Below are 17,674 nucleotides of genomic sequence, written 5' to 3' on the forward strand. Positions count from 1 at the left end.
CATGCTGATACTGTAGAATTACATACAGAATAGTGTGAGGATACTAAGATAAGTATTAGCAGTCAAGAGGTTCCAGCAATGTTTGTTTTTCCTGCAACTGTCAGATTACATTTGAACCCTTTTTTTTTTATCATGGCAGTAGGATGATTTTTATTTTTTTCTTCCCCACCTCCTCTTTATAACAGGAAGAATACTGGGTAAGTTTAAAGTGAGTCACACAGCCAACACAGATAAAGAGAAACATTTATAGAGTGTCTAATCTACCTGACCTGAATGTTTTTGAGTGTGGGAGGAAACTGGAACATGTTCAGAAAATCAATGCGCTCATGAAGAAAAAAGATGTGCACCAGCAAAAACACAGACAGCACTAGATTTGCAACCGCCAATGAAATGTCGGTGATAAATAATGATCTGACGGTAAGAATGTTAAACTGGTGAAAATATGAAAATCTGCTGTGAAGGCGGTTCAGAAACACACAAAAATGTCCTTAGAAACATCACAAAAAACTCAGAGCTGACTTTTCTTTAGATGCGTTGGATAAAAAACAGCTTATTTCTGCTTATTTTCACTTTTATTCTGTGAGCCAAAGTTTATAAATTAGATGTTTCTTTTGACACATGATTAAAAAAAAAGTCACAGTAAATTGGGTCAGAGCTTGTAATTGTTATTGTCACAGACAATTTCCGTTTCACTCCACAAATACTAAATATTGTAATGAGGAACAAACAAACACTGCTTACACACTATATTTCATATTTTAAACCACTTGAGTCCATGTTTGTAATAATAACTCGACAGCTTTGGGATCTGTTGTTGCACTGCAGTCTTTTCTGCTACGGTGTATTCACTGCAGCGTTTAATCTGCAGCAGAAAGCTTTTAAAAAGGAGCCGAGTATTTCTGTAACTACTGATTAATTACTTGATTACAAAGCAGCTTAAGGTGAAGAATGTGCTTTCATGCTGTCAGCCAGAGAAATATGGCAGAATTCAACTCTCTGCTGACAACCACATTCCATTATTGCTTTTGTAATCTTTTAGGAACTAAATCCTTAAAAAATGTAGGTGATTTTTGTTAAATTCAGGGCACAATAATGAAGCTTGTTCTTCTTTTTATTTCCACGTCATGGAAAATCAACTATTTATTTCAGTTATGTTCATAATTCAAGCGAGGACAATTCATTATGAAGTAAATTTCACTCATTAATGTGACCAGCTGCAGTAGTGACTGCTTTTAGGGCTTGTGAAAAACTCGTTTTTACTTCCTGCATATTTATTCCTCCCTCTTATGAGTAGATCAAACCTTGAAAAAAAGATAAATAATGAATCAGCAGAAGTAAATCCAAATTACAGAGGCAGAAAATATGCACTTGATTTACAAAGCAAAACAATCTGTCAGCACACTGACACTGAAAGTGGGAAAATTAGATTTACATGGTGCAGTGATGGATTTAAAAGAAAGAAGATAGCATAAATGAGACAAGGAAAATAATGGATTTTTCAGATTTAGGAACCAAAAAAAAGGATTCAAGTTGTTAGCTCTATCATTGTTTGGCTGAGAAATAAAGAATGGACTAAATTTTGCGGGGAAAACAATTGGAGGGAGAGATCTGCTCCAAAAAAAAGTGCACTGTTACAGAAAATGCGCAAAAAAACAATCTGCAGTTCTATCTTGTGGCAGACAAAAAGAACACTGCATAACAATGAAAAAACAGTTAATTAGAAAGGGTTACTCATTCAAGCTTCTTTGGATCCTCTTAAAAATGTTTATGCCAGCAAAGAAGGATTATACATAAAAATAAAAGCATAAAAGATGAACTAATTGGGTTTTTAAAGGAACAAACACTTGATAATGTATTTTCCTAATTGACTTCATACTTTTTAACTAAATTTATCATAAAAAACCTGACCCTGGCCATTAGCATAAGCACAGCGCAGAGCTACTGCTATTGCCAAATATGTAAAACATTTTTCCTGCCAGACTACAAAGTAAAAGTATGTGTTTTGACTTGACATGGCCCACAAATAAAATATTTTCAATTATGTAGAAATGTCTTTAATAAGAGGAAACAAGCTGATGTAAGGAAACTGGATATTGTGTGGATTTTTAATCAGGTCATGAGAGTTTGTGCAATTCATTTTAAACTAAATTTTAGAGTTTTATTTATTTATTTATTTTACCTTTGACAAAATGAAAGGTCATAGAAGCAGCTTATGATCAGATGAAGTAAAAGTAGTTCAAATACTTATACAACATTTTGCAATTTTTTTAATGAACTTTTTGATTTTTTTTATTTTTTTTTTTATTTGTAATCTTGTAGCCTAAGTTTTAGCAAAAAATGTGGTAGTAGCAGAAATCATGACTACTGATCATGCTACATTCAGACCGGGCATATGACATGCATTCCAAAATATGCTGAACATGCATTCTTGACGCGTTTAGCCCATGGCGTTCACATTGGTGTGTCGCTACCTGATGATAGTGTAAAATGTCAAAGTGGTGCAGGACTCTCAAGCTTTTTCTTTCACAGCTCTGTTCTGATGTATGAAAGACAAGTGTCGTATAATAGATGGAACTATTGCTTATTGTTTGCTTTTCAAACGGTTGGCACTTCAGTGAACTGAAAGGGATCCGATCCATACATCATTACCAGATCCGAGTCCCTAATTAATCAACCTGGTTTAAATTTTTATCCACATTTAGCGGGCATGCATTTTGTACGTGGCACAACGCATAAACACTAGTTTTAAATGCTAAAACACACATTTATGCGTATTTATAAAGACTTTTCATTGGAAATGCTCGTTCGTCAGGTGAGCACCTAGGCAGGTGAGACCGTATCTTTAAAAAAAGAAATAATACTTCTGCAAAGGGTTCATCACTGCCATAACAGCTCAGGCCTAAAAAGAAAGAAAAAGAAAACACTGTAGGTAACATTTACAAATCTATGATTTATGTAAAGAAAAAAAAAGTGCTTAGAATCAAGTATCTTAAGGTAAAGCCAGCCTTTGCAAGATTCTCACATGTCAATCTCTTAGGTTTCTATGACAATTATTGTGTCAACAGCAGCACAATTTTCAGTCAATCACATCTAATAAAGAACAACTAAACAATTTCCAGATTTATATTATTTTGTCTGCCAGTACAGAAATATTTTACTGAGGATTTTGGAACTTCTGACCAAACCTACACAAAGAGTGAGAAGGCTGCTTGAGTGTTAGATTTCTACCTCCTCACATCAGGACTCACATGTGCGTGACTGCTGATGTTTTCATTTATAATTTGATAGTGCTGCATTGCAGTTTGAATATTTCATTGTTTACTGGATAATTGGATTAAAATGTTTTTTTTATTTAATCAATAATTAAAATTCTCAGGTGGGAGAGGTAACTCTGCGTTTTAGCTTGTCTACTGTTGGTTTTCGCAGAAAGTCAAAACTCTTAAACAGCATTGAAACTGTACATATTCTGTTTTTGTAGAGACAGTTGCTCAGCTCCGTTATTAAATTTTATTTTTATTATTTAAATCAAAACCTTCTAATTACAGGTAAATTTTGAGCGTGTTCTTTTGTTTATCTATTTTTTTTATAATTTGTATGAGTTTCTTTGTATAAATGTATATGGTGCATGCAAAATTTCATGTTCAAATTCAAACATTAGCCACATTTAACATACTTCTGTCTGAAAAAGTAGATAAAACCTTATTTGAACTAAACTCTGCAATGCAAAAGAAAAGTTGAAACAGAGGACGATTTGGAAATCTAGCAACAAAATCTAAAAAAAAAAGTATTTTTGATGTCCTGTGAAAATCAAAATAATCTCTGTGACTGCAGGATACACATTGTTTTATGAAAGAGGGGAATTGGTGTTGTTTTTGAGGCTGTATAACCAGCTCTCTCACTTTTGTTTAATGTAAGCCACCCACCCTGCAGCAGACTTTTAAAATTGAAGGCACTTTTAAGATGCTCGGTTTAATCAAGTCAATGTTGAATACTGGGGGCCAGAACACGCAGATGAAAAGTGGACAATCAAAGTAAAACTTTTACAGGCAACAGATAATTAAAAAAAACAACTTGTAAGTGACTCCAGTAGGGTGAAGTCAAATGACCTATAGCTACGTCCAAATCCAATATCAAAGCCAACAAATACACAAAAGCTGACTCAGGATTTCTACATCTTCAAATGGAATCTGTTGTCATATAAGTATGGCTTGGGTAAGCATAGAGTTATTAAGGATCTCAGCTACTCCTTTGTCTTATACGTTACTGATTTGCAAATCACGTTGAAAGATTTTCTAAAATAAAGTTAAATTAAAAAGAAAACAAAACAAAACAAATCCATATAATTGAAAATTTAAGATACTTTGTTTAAACAAATGTTTTGTTTTTTTAACTTTATTGACAATTGAGGTATCATACATTAAATAACGAAAAATAACCATGTAATCAATATTACCTCGAAGATCAATCACTGATCAAACAAATGTTTCTGACAGATTCTTCCTCTGTTTTTTATGGTGGCCCTGAATTGCAAATTACACCCAAAAATCACTCAATGCAAAAGCAATATTGAATAAAATGTTTCAGAAAATAAAAGTAACTTCCAGAAATCAAAATGAAATGTTAAATAATGAAAGACAATAAGAAGCCAGAAAAGGTAGGTATTAATATGGGCCATCGCTAATTGGATGAAGGCATTTGATTTTGACATATACGTTTTTAAAATGTCCCTTTAATCTCCGTATACCTAAAAAGTTTCTTGGAGTAGATCCAGTATCGCTTCATGCCAAATAACTTTCAGTTGAAATGATGGCAACATCACCATCAAGTCAGGGATGTTTCCCTTTTCCAGTTTGCAGAGCAAAAGTTTCTCCTTTTGTTTCATTTTGATTTCTGGAAAAAAAATCCGAAATGTTTTTTTTTTTCTCTTTCTCGTTTTCTCTTTTTTTTTCAGAAACCGGAACATTGAAACAAGGGACATCGCTCAGTGGATGATGACGTTTGTCCATCATTTCAATTGAACGGTATGTGGCATGAAGCGATACTGGGTATCCTCCGTACTATTCATAAAACTATTATAAGTAGACTGACAATACAATCTCTGTGCCCAGTGTTTTCTCAAGGTGGAGGTGTAGCGTGAGCCCCTTTGGGGATCAGTCAGAGACATTATATTTTGTTTTTAGACTTGTCCTTCATGAGGCTGTAGGTAAGATGACGTAGTAGTGCCTCACAGGTAGGGATGTGAGCATCCACAAACAGCTGACTGGCTCTGTACCACCTGGACACCTGTAGCAGAAGCCTAAAGGCATCATTATAGGCCACTATGAATCTTCAGAATGTCCCGCTTCCAAAATTCCCCCACAGAGGAGCCGTACACGGAGGAAGTGCAATACGCTCTGAACAATGAACACTTTACTTGGACTTGAATTTTCTCATCAGCATATTTGCCTGAGCATAGAGTTGACAATATTGTCTCTTGTTATCTCTGTCATCCCACAAATCAAATGTCTAAGGTATTTAATAATTGAAGTTTGTACCAGGAAGATTACAATTAATATCAAAGTCTCTGCAACAGTCAGAGCAGACTTTCTAATTTCATTTTAAATTCAGGAAACTACTTTTGTTTTTGTTTCTGGAATTTTGTCTGGATTTCTAAAATGTAATGTTGTTTTTTATTATTTTTATAGTGCCGTTGTAAATTTTTACTGTTTTTGCATTGTTTTATTTGTTGGTTGGATTTGAACTTTAGAGCCAATGTAGTTTTTGGTTGGTCCTAGCAAAAGTTAAAAGAATTTACAAGAATCATAAAAAAGGATGCTCTTAAAAACATGTTTCACCACAGCCACTGCAACAACAGCATTTAGACATGAGCCTATAAGAGAAAGAGACACACTTATTGCTCCCAAGCGATTTAAAACTGAAGGTCTTGTTACATCAGCCAAAAAGGCAAATAAGCTCCTCCATGTTTTCCCTCGTAACCTGTCCCGGAGGATGTGTCTTTAGAGTACTTTGAGGTAACCACTGGGAAGCCCACAGAGACCAGACACTCATCTTATAAATGGCACAACAAATCAATATGGACACATAAATACAGCAGGGCCCTGCTGATTTTCATCATTTCTCTTCATTCTACAAATATCCTTCTCTCTGCTCTGTCCCCTTACCATATTTTCTGCATATCCTCTTAGAAATCCTCTACAATTTGTTTCGAATCAACAGAAAATACGCTCACAAATTGGGCCTGTTTCACATCCATAATCAAGCCAACTACTTTTAGGATTTCATCTCTTAAAACTCCTCATCTTGAAAGCGTATCATGTAGAGGTGCTGAGCAAGTCAGGACTTTATTCTAATTCTTGTCTTTGAATCCTATTTTTGCATTATTAATCATTTTGAAAGGATTGAATCATTTATCAGGGTTGCAGGAAATTCAAGTGGGGATAAACTCTCCTCCCAAATAGTTCCAGACATGGCTGAATAAAATGCTTTTAGTCATTTTTCTTTTTTTTCTTCTGGAAAAACAAATGTTTTGTTCTTCCAGTTTCTACAGCTGAAAGGTAAAGAAAAAGAAAGTGGCATCCTCACCAACGTAATGCTTGGCTGCCTGCTGATTATTCTCTTTCCAGTAAAGACATACACATGCTTTTGTTCTCACATTGGATTGAAAAGGAGAGGATGATGAAAGATTGTGAAGTATGCCGTGTTTTTCTCAGAGGGAGGTCAGCGAGTGCAAGAAGGAGAAAGACAAAAGAACTGATAACGAGATCAAAGAGATTTAAATCAAATCAGCTCATCATGTGATGGTAATGCAAGAATTCCTGCAGAAGTGGCTCGAAGAAGTGGAAAGACATCTATTGTTTAGCTGTCCATGGTTGATGTATATACAGTACATATTAAATAGACACATTTCCTAGTTAAATTAAAGATAAAAAAAATAAACAACTTTTTTGTGATTAAATTTATAGTAAATAAACCAATTAATAGCTTTTTGATCTACGGCAATGATTTCACTGGACACAATAATACATGAACCTCTGGTTAAACTGTATTTACATTTTGTAAATATATGTTATTTTTAAATGAATGTAATTATCAAAAAACTAAAGATATTTAAAACAGCATCAACAAATAAAGTTAAATTAACAATTACCCTTAACTTAAAAGCATGTAAAGTTTAGTTTTAAAGGGTTTTGCAAGAATTTATATTCATCCCCAAACTGGTTTACACTTCAGTCAAGGTGGCTTTGCTAAAAACGAATAAAAAAGTACAGTGATACTACAAAGGCTCATGCTGTTTTCAAAGAAAAACAAATGGCAACTTTAATTGGGGGCAACAGTGGCTTAGGTGGTTGACCGGGTCGTCCAATGATCAAAGGGTCAGCGGTTCGATTCCCTGCTCCCACCAGCCAAAATGTTGTTGTGTCCTTGGGCAAGACACTTCACCCTCCTTGCCTCCAGTGTGGCTCCACTGGTGTGTGAATGTGCATGAATGTCCCGGTGATGGTCAGAGGGGCCATAGGCGGGAACTGGCAGCCACGCCTCTGTCAGTCTGCCCCAGGGCAGCTGTGGCTACAACCGTAGCTTACCATCACCAAGTATGAATGAAGAGTGAATGAATAATGGACTCAATGGAAGCGCTTTGAGCGTCTGGAAAAGCGCAGATAAATCCAATCCATTATTATTATTATTAATTCTGCACACTTTCCAATGGCCTGTTGATGGGAAACATTAAATATACATTTTGTATATTCTGCCTGTTCCTATAAAAAAATATAAAAAAAAATTGGCAGATGTTCCTAGTCAACATTGACTGAATGAGAGGACAGGACACTGAGTGAGTGTTTGGTCACCCATAGAAAAATGGTTCATATTTGGCTTCAACCGATGAAGTCAATATAGTCGCACCAGATACATTTATTGAGGCACCTGATTGGTTAGTGAATAACTTGCAACAAAAAATATGAAGAAAATTATGGTTAGCAATCTTCTTTAAAATAAGTAGGCTACAATATTTTGCAACAACACCCCCATCACAAGAAATAATGAAGAAAAAAAAAAAAACGTCCTGAGAGAAGGTGTAAAGAAATAAAGAGTTGTCAGCTCAATATACAACTGCCCAGAATTGGAATTCAACTCACTTTTTGGTGCTGTGCCAGGACGAGTACAAGCATTTTAGGTTCTATAATGGCGAATAATTAGCACATCCTTCTTGCATCATTGGAGCATGAGTTTTCTGTACTGACATTTAAAGTAAAACAGACACTGTTTAATTAAAAAAAGCTGCTTAGGAAAAAAAAAACAGAAATAAAACAAGTCCTCTATCACGAAAATGTTTGTTGTACTTTAGGTCCTACATCCTTTTAGTGCCCTCATATAAATTCTTTTTTTTCATAATGTGCAGAACTCAGAGACTTTTCTTGCAGCTTCAATAAAGAAAAGTCCTCATGAGTGACCCTCAAAGCCCCTGAAATCATTTAAGTAGAAAACAACTGTACTGTTTTCCCAGAACTCCAGATGCAGGTGAATGCACTAACTTACAGACAACTTGTTGTGAGCAAAGATGTACAAGGAAGATGTCTGCACTAGAAGTTGTTGTTCAGATTATGCTGTTTGAGCCAGCCAGTCGAAACTGAACTGTGTGTTTATTGAATTGGTGGAAACTGGTCAAGTGAGACAAACTGACAGCTGCTCTCAAGCTCACCGTCTGACACATCCTTCCGCTCCCAGCAGGGATGAGATGAGCTTGATGAATCTGATAAATATTGATTGAAGCCTTATCCTCACAGAAATCAACTGGTTGAACACTTCTAAAGCGGAGCTTGTGGATGTTAAGATATCACCAAAAGTAGAAACGCAATTTAAATAGCATTTTCAAAATGTGGGCATCAGCATTTTGACATGATGCAAGTGACTGGTTTGAGCTCTATGGAAGAAAACAAAATTCACTACATCAGGTTAGTCTTTAAGATTTAGATAAGAGTTAAACACCAAGAGAGCCGGAATTATTGGCTACAGTCTTAATAAAGCTAAATTAAACTATTATTATTATTAACTATTAACAATATTAGCTTACTGAAAATGAACATATTGTCTTAAAAATGATTTTTTTTTTAAAGAATGAATGATGAAAAAATATCACATGATTCGTTTTCATTACTTGAATATATATTTTCACCATGCATGTACACAATAGTAGCATGTACACAGTTCATGCTTCAATATCTGCTAAGTGTTCCTTCAGCACAAATACATTTGATTTAGGGGATGACCAAAGTACAAGATCGTAGCTGACAGAGGCTGACCTACATTTACTAAATTTGACCCTAACATAAACTATACTCTTTGGTCAACTTCTCTTCCTAAATGAATTTGTTCATTTTTACGCTTGCCCTGCCAGACATATGCCTTGAAAGCCGCTGCCATGTTCAGCTGCTGCCAGAAGGAACCAGTGAGGCATGCAAGGGCAAGCTGGAAGCACAAGTGCCCAGAAATTAAAGCGGAGCATATACACCAACTGCAGACAAAACAAAAACAAAAAACAAACAAAAGAATAACTGTTTCATGAGATTCTCCTGAGAGGAAGGAGTTAAAAAAAAAAAATGAGTAAAGGCATTCAACCACTCAAAGAATATACAAATGAATCTTTAAAATCCCACTTCAGCTATATTTTTGTCTATTGTAAAAGCATTCCCAGTGGTCTTTTAAATATAATTATGCAGTTTTTAGCCATTTAAAAAACCTGTGTCTGCAGATCTGGACATGGCTGTAGACTAGACGGTGCCCAGATAACATTAGCAGGAAGTTGAAATCCAACAAGATTATAGAATAGTAGCACCTTTTATTAAAACTTTTTAATGTTAATAAACAGTTTAGTGTGTAAGATGAGCTTAAAATGGAGAAAATAAAATGGTGATTGCTTTACTCCTTTCAAAAACGATGTTAACAAAAACGTGAATCAGCTTATAATGGAAAAGTGGTTAGAGAAAAAATGGTTTTGTGCCGGTATGCAACACTTTACATCAGTAATGTGTTGCATACCGGCGCAAAGCTACTTTTCTCTGCAGATCACCTGATTCAGGTAAATTGTGTTAGGGATTACAGTATGTCAAAGAGCATAATAGGTTTTGACAGAAACATCTACGGTGGTAAAAGTTTAAGGCTAATAGCGGAAGTAATGGTTAGGGTAGCCAGTTAAATTTGTATTTTTTAAATTAAACGAGGAGGGGTTGAATAGGAGGCGAACTTCCGATTCTAGACTTCCACTTCCGGCGCTGTCTTGCTGTCTGCAGTCAGGCCCTCTTGAAGAAATTTGCCTCTAAGTTGTGGCTCGTGAGGACCCCGCCGCTGATATCCCGTTGTTCCTTTGATTTCACTCTCTTTCGCTAGCTTGCTCCCGGAGCAACAAAAAGCTTGATCAATATTGGAGCTATCCAGCCATGCAGTTTTGAACCAGATGGCAGCTCAGACGAGAAAATCAAAAACCTGTATTTGTCTGCAAGTGGATGCATCAGAATTGGAGCGGAGCAGGGAGACTTTGGCCCGCCCATTTCAGTTGCTGGGTCACAGCTGAGTGATTTTTTTGCTGTTTTTTTATCTTAAATTCTAACATATGTCCTCCATCATGAGTAAAAATGCTAGAAGAGCATCTTAAAAACACCAAAAACACAAATTTCAATGAATTGGATCTATAAACAGAATGAAATAAACAGTGGAAATGTCAGAAACAAAAGCTATTTCTGATTAGATTTTTTTTTGCCTGTGTTAATGACTAAACATTTAAAAAAGTGAAACTCCCTCATTATGTATTAATTTTTAAAGCAATGTATTTTTTATGCATTCAAGATACCACTTCCAATGAAAAGTCTATGTGTTTTTGGGCTTCCGCTTTCAAAACCTTTGCAGTCATACGTCATTACAAAGGTTTCTAAAACCATTTTCAGGCTATATGTACAAAAAATACAAAACATTGATTGCTTTGGAACTAAAACCATGATAAACTTAAACCAATTGGGGACTTGGCATTGATAGTGACTAATGGATGGCATCCATTTTAATTCACAGAAGTGCCAACCTTTTAAAATTTAACCATGAAGCAGAAAATAATTGCGGTTTGTATATATATGACACCAAGTCTTTCATATATCGGAATAGAGCTGTGAAACCTGAAGTAAGATTTGAGAGTCTTGCACCGACATTTTGTACCACACCTCTTCCAACTTTAGGTGGTGGGACATGTGCTGGTAAACAGTAGAAAATGAAAAAGAAGAAGAAGATCCTCCGTGTTCATCCAGTGTGAACACGATGGGCTAAACGCGCATTCTGGTGTGAACGTACCATTACAGAGAATGTCTGAGCTAAGTTATCATTTTATTACTTCATAATATGCTCCCATCAATTCAAACTACAGCCAGCATTTCAGCCATAATAGTCTCAGAGAAAAGAGTACATCATGGCTCATTATGGATTTTAATTTTTTCAAACATTCAGAGTCAGTGCTTAGTGACAATTTCATTTATACCAATTTTCAAACAGGGCTTTTAGTTGTGGTTGAGCTCTTTTGACTGTTTTTTGTTATTGCTTTCCGAAAGGTGGCATGTGACCAAACTGTTTCATAGGATGGACAAAAATTGACATTCGTCAGGCCCCGAAAATGGATGAAAGGTCTCAAGTGATATCCCAAAATTGTGGCAGTTTGCTATTCTTTGTTTGAACATGGGTCTCCTGACTCTTTGGGCTGTTAGGTGCTGCATAAGCAGTGTTTAAAAAAAATACATGAATAAGAGAAGAAAATGATGACAGCTCTACAGACATTTGGAGGAGCTATCAAAACCCAAGGTGGCTCAGAAATGTTACAGAAACATCAAACGCTACTTTAAATGCAAAACAGGTAAGTAGAAATCATGTGGGTACATTTACATATGAACCATGTAGTTCTTGAAAGAGTCTCTAAAGTGCTTTTTCTGCAGTGTAAATTTGATGGCAGTCAGAGTCCAGCGCTCCTCAAGAGCTGAATTTGGTTCCAGTCTGATGTCGCAACTCACTGGTGCGTTGATGCGAGGAGTAAAGAGCAGCCATGAGCAGCGGGATGGGACACAGCAACAACAATACAACTAAGCACAAGTATCCAAAAAGCAAACTAAATTCTTAACCCGGGGCATTTAACTGCCAGGATTTTCTACATCAATTTATTCTGTCTATATATGAACAGAATAAAAATCCCAACTAGTATATGTATTTCTAAAACTGCTGATGGTTTCCCTAAAAAATAATGTGTATTTTAGGGCAAATTTTTGGCCACAATACCCTTCTTGTTTCACAGAAAGCAGATTTGGCATGAAGGCTAGTGGGTGACAAAAACTATTGATAAGCTCAGTCTGTGCCCTGCAAGGGTTTTCGGCTGTAAATGGAAATGACTGCTAACTAAGGTCATTTGGAGGCTGCTCAGACAGCCCTGGGAGAGACTAAAGGTTTAGGAAAATAGTGAGATTTACAACAAAAATGACCTCTGTTATTGCAATTTTTGTTTTTAAACTCTACCTTGAATCCCTTTAACGACAGTTCATGGACTTGTTTTATTTGAGAGAACAGTATGGTTGGAAACATTCAATGATTTATTTCTCAGATAAACCATGTCTATTTTATTTTTTTGTGTCAGTTTGTTAAACAGCTGTGTAATATTTTCGTTTAAATGTAAGTAGTTCAGTAAACTCTGAACAGCTTATAATCTTTTGAGCTTTTTTCAAAGTGTTCCCAGTAGTCTGTTAATTATGATTATGCCATTTTTAACCAAAATCTAAAAATAAAAAATAAAAAGTGTGGTTTTCTAGGACATAGTTTCTACAGAGCGGCGATATTTTTTAGAAATTTGTGTCCGAGTTGTTGACAGGGCTGTTGGTGCAGAACAACCATGTTATCTTCCTCTTTGCTCAGAACTCAGAGCGGGGAGCTTGTGGCCTGCCCAGCATATTTTACATCACAAACATGCTCTTTTTCAAACAGCATTTTTTATCCACTCTTGATTCACAAGGATTTGAATAAAGAAATACTCAGAAATATAATGTTGAACTTAATTTTCTTTAAATGTGTTATTTACCATGAGATAAATGCCAGACAAACATGTTAAATACACCGGAGTGGGTTTTTAAGGTATCATCAATGGAAAATATGGTTCCAAATAAAACCCATAATGTGCATTTAATGCAGATTAATTTTAACAAAGACATAAGTATATAATGGAAGATTTATTCATAAATAATAAGTAAGTTTTGTTTGAATTTAATGAAATACAGAGACAAAAACACATTAAGACAAAAGATTCAATAATGATGGTGTGAACTATCTTAATGTGTTAGAACTTTTTTCTTAAGTGCAGGCTTAACTCAAACTGAAAAAAACAAGACTCAGAGTAAAAATAGGTGAAACTAGAGGAATGCATTTACATAGTTATTTTTTAAATGACCCCACTAAATCCAGTCAGAAAACAAAAAAGTTGCAGGCAGCTTTTGAAAATGTATTTTTGTTCTGCCTCCACAATGATCTGTATTCAACTCGCCTTCAAAACACACAAGGGTTCATGTATTGTTTTGTATTCGTTTTTTTTTTTTTGTTTTTTTCTAGGTGAAAAAAAAAGCTTTTTAAAGGATGTTAAAATAAGTGCAAACTGGCAAGAGCACAACCTCAGTATCGGTTCCATGAAAGCCTCCAATCTGCAGTCCAACTGGGATGGATATAAAGACTGGATAAATACCACATGAAGAGAAGCTTTTAAGTAAGTGAATGACAAAGAGAGCCTTTCATGCAAGTCAGACCAAATAAGTTGAATGCCATTTAGCTTTTATTAAAGGTCTGACTCGCAACACTTTCAAAAGTGAGGTTTGAAAGCATCAGAAGAAGGTTTCACCAACAGATTTCAAAGGAACAAAAATAGTGGATGATTGGCTGCTGCCTGATTAAAAACAGAGGCACAGAGAAAAATTTGCCCTCACCAGAACAACAAAGACAAAGACTGTAACAGCACAGTCAAAATATAAGCGTAAAATCTAGCCAAAGAAATAATTTTTGCGGGTAAAGTCTCAGTGACAGAAAAACATCACAAGTGAAATAGCGCAGTTGTCTAATACAAATTATAAATATGGGTTTTTGCAGACCCGGTCAGGTAAAAAGCATCTTTTTTTCTGCAAAAAGTGAGGCTAGTACACGAATAAGGGATATGAAAAAAAGTCACACATATAAAAATGCCAATGATTAATGTCATTTTGCAGAAGAAAGATTCACCTGACACTCAATTTCTGAGAAGTCCCCAAGAATGTCTGAAATGAATGAATATGGGTGTCTCTTTTGGGGGTTCGGCAGCTCAATTAATTCAATAATTTTCTCATTTGTAAACCTTTGGCACTTAATATTTCACAAAGACAAATAAGAGTCATTAAGGTATTACTTTTAACAACTATTTATCATTCCAGGATCTGTTGTCCTCCAACGTATGCCAAGGCTTGCAGGCTGTATGCTCTCTGCTTTGCATGCATATTTGATGTAAGTGGGATAATATATAAAACCGTAAAACAGCAGTGATCCTTAAAAAAACTATTTTAAGCCATTATTTATGACAGTGGCAATGTTATGGAATTATTAGCCACTTTGCAGCAATTAAGAATGCTCAATAATTGCAGTATGTAATTGCAATAAAGCAGCCCAAGAACCTGAGATGGTTGAAATGAACGCTGAGGTGCCAATATTGTTCCTTCATAATGTGCCCATTTTCCAAGACGGTTTTCTTTTTCCTTGTCAGGCTGTAAAGTTTGCTCCAAACAGACTAATGAAACTACAAAAACAATGTGGATGATGTTTGTGACAAAGCAAGACACTTTCCTCACAAAATACAAAACATGTATTTACCTTAAAAAATTCAAACTTTCAAGCCTTATTTTGTTTGAAAAACTGAAGTAGACTGCTTTTTTTCTTTTTTTTTTTTAAGAATGAAGTTGATGCGGTTTCTGTTTTCCTTTGATTGCCATTTTAATGTTAATAAATGATCTTAAAAGATGTACTAAGTAGGTTTTTTAACCTACTGGTCGAAACAGAAAATAATAATAATAAAAAAAAAGTAAATATGCAGGGGTTTAGTGCAGCTGATCCATTCAGTCGCTCATTTACTTCCTTCAATAAATCCTTTTCATGAACACAGGAGGCTGGGGAATAATCCCAGCACACGCAGTGGAGAAGGCAGGGAAACACAAAGTGATTTACAGTTTTCAATATGTCAGAATTAGTTACAGTTTGACTGTGCTGTGTTTAAGACCTGTTCTAGCAGTAGTTTGCTGGAATGATGAGGACAGTTTACTCCTGCAGAAGTGGCCCTTGTTTAGCTTTTCAACATCTGTCAGCTTTTGTAACATAATCAAGTTGGAAAATTGGTTAAAAACACACAAAAGTATCGATTTCTTTTAGCCCTCCGTCTTAGGCGACTTAGGTCGAAGTCTTTTTTAGCCTTCACACTTTTCCATTTTTTTCTTACCTGGCAGTTCAGTAACCGCTCCAAAGGGTTGTGATCCTCCTCATAGCTTCCATTCTATCATGGCGACTCTACAATAACGACAAAAAAAGAAAAAAAAAAAACATCATAAAAAACTTTGAAAGAAAAATCAAACTTTATGTGTCATTTTTGAAACTCTGCATCTGAAATTGAGGGTTTTTTTCTGCTAGCTTTAAACATACAGTCCACACTGTAACAGCAGAGTGGTTAGCAATCAGACACATTGAAAGAGGCAGGCACCCCCTGTCTCAGTTATTTAAATGTAACAAACAGCATTTAGACAACACCTTAACAGACATGTCAATAAAAGTAGGAATTAGGAAGAAGGGCCGTTTTACCCGATGTGAGTAGAGACACTGATCGATGAAGACGAGAAAAGAAAATCTATTTTGTTTGTTGTCTGCAGCTTGGAAAAAAAAGCAATAGAAGCTTTTACCTCAAAAAATCCAGGGGAGAATATGTTGTAGGGATAAAAACACAGAGACCCAACATGGACCATCAACTTCAACAGGAAGGAGTAGGAGTCATTAGAGGCCAAAGCTAGAACCCCTTATTATAGGGACAGCCTTATTGTTGAATGATGAAGCTTTAATTGGAGATGATGAGAAGAAAAACTGATTTCTGGATGAAAAATGTTTTGTCTAGCAATGATTAAAGTGTCACATTGAGTAAATGACAGCAGGAAATCTAAAAAGATTTCCTAACTGCATTATTAAAGTTTTCCAAGAAGCACAATGTAATAAAGAGAGACAATCAAGACTTGTAGAAATAAAATTGTCATAATTTTTCAATTTTTGTCAGACTTTTCTTCATGAGGGTTACGCCTGATTTGAGGAAAAGTAGAAAAAAGGAGGTTTTTGTAACACGACAGTCCCCCCAACAAGAGTTAATTTGCAGGAAAAAGTCTTCATACATTAGGACCTTGGGAAATTTTAGTTTAATGACACTCTATATGATAAATCCAGCTAGAACTAAAGATTATTGAGGGCCATGATGATGTTTTAAAGCAAATATGGAAAATATGGCATTTTAAGCCCCAGGAAAAAAAAACTACACTTTTTTCAATAAAATCTTTACTGATTCTAAATAATCTTAGAGGCATCTTGTTATCCTTCTTTTAAACAACTTCCTGCGCTTGTGCGGCAGTTCTAGTGTCTTTGAGAACCTCAGTCTGAGGCGACCTTACAGTGTCGGAGAAGCTTATTCCCCTAAGAGAAGCAACAATCAAAGTGATGAAGCTGCATTACCCCCCCCACACACACACACACACACACACACACACACACTCACAGATGGCCTAATCACACACAAACTCAAAGAGGGCAGACCCATGCTGAATAAATTATGGAGGACAAAAGCAACGGGAAATTACGTTTTCCATCATGCATGCCATCCATAAGTTCAGTGAAAGAACTTTAAGAGAAAATATCTTTGAGTAAGAATACATTAAATATTGACGGTGCGTTACAGCATCTTTTAAGTGTGCAAATATAATTTGATTGGGGGCATATTGTGGGAAATTGTATAAATGACTATCCCAGTATGAAATACCAGATTTATTACAATCTTTAACTTTTCTGATCAAAAAGTTAAATAATTGAATATAGTAAAAAGAAATATGTATTTCTATTCAGTGGCTATCATAAACTTTTTTAAGGATGACAACATGTCAAGCAGTATCCTAAAAGAAAAAAAAAAAACAAGTTGTCCTCAGGGACTTTTTTCAGGCGCACTTTCTGTGTCTAGTATTTATAGCAGGATGATGGTGTAGGTGACATAACCGTGTTCATCCAAATGAGGCAAAATGTCACTCTGCACAAGAATGTGACTCATTGCTGTGTTTTGAACAATTCAAATAACAATGAAGTTTAGCAGCAAACAGGAAACTATAATTCCTTTACATTCTGGTTGGTTTAGTCACTCAGGGTGGCAGTCATTTCCATATCTACAGACTTGATATTGCACAGACAATTGTTCAATTTTTGCACAATGTATGCTCACATAGGTTAATACATTTCAACTTTAAAATATTACCATTACTAGAATCCAAAATGATGTCTGACCATTAATAAGAAAATAATATATTAAAGCAGTTAGATAGAGCAGTGTTTTTCAACCAGTGTGCCTGTGCCGCGGGAGATGGTC

The 17,674-nt window shown here is 35.5% G+C and overlaps 1 protein-coding gene across 2 annotated transcripts in view; it reads right to left on the reverse strand.

Annotated features, from left to right (window-relative positions):
- lrrc4ca (leucine rich repeat containing 4C, genome duplicate a) overlaps nt 1-17,674 on the reverse strand; it is a 123,835-nt gene that overhangs the window by 7,051 nt on the left and 99,110 nt on the right. For both annotated transcript variants that reach the window (XM_078948905.1, XM_078948904.1), the window contains one exon: nt 15,512-15,579. The gene's annotated coding sequence lies outside the window, so the exon portion shown is untranslated. The remainder of the gene's footprint in view (nt 1-15,511; nt 15,580-17,674) is intronic.

This window comes from Oryzias latipes, chromosome 6 (assembly GCF_053564925.1).
Source record: "Oryzias latipes strain Hd-rR chromosome 6, Olatipes_Hd-rR_3.1".
In the NCBI taxonomy this organism is placed as follows: Eukaryota; Metazoa; Chordata; class Actinopteri; order Beloniformes; family Adrianichthyidae; genus Oryzias; species Oryzias latipes.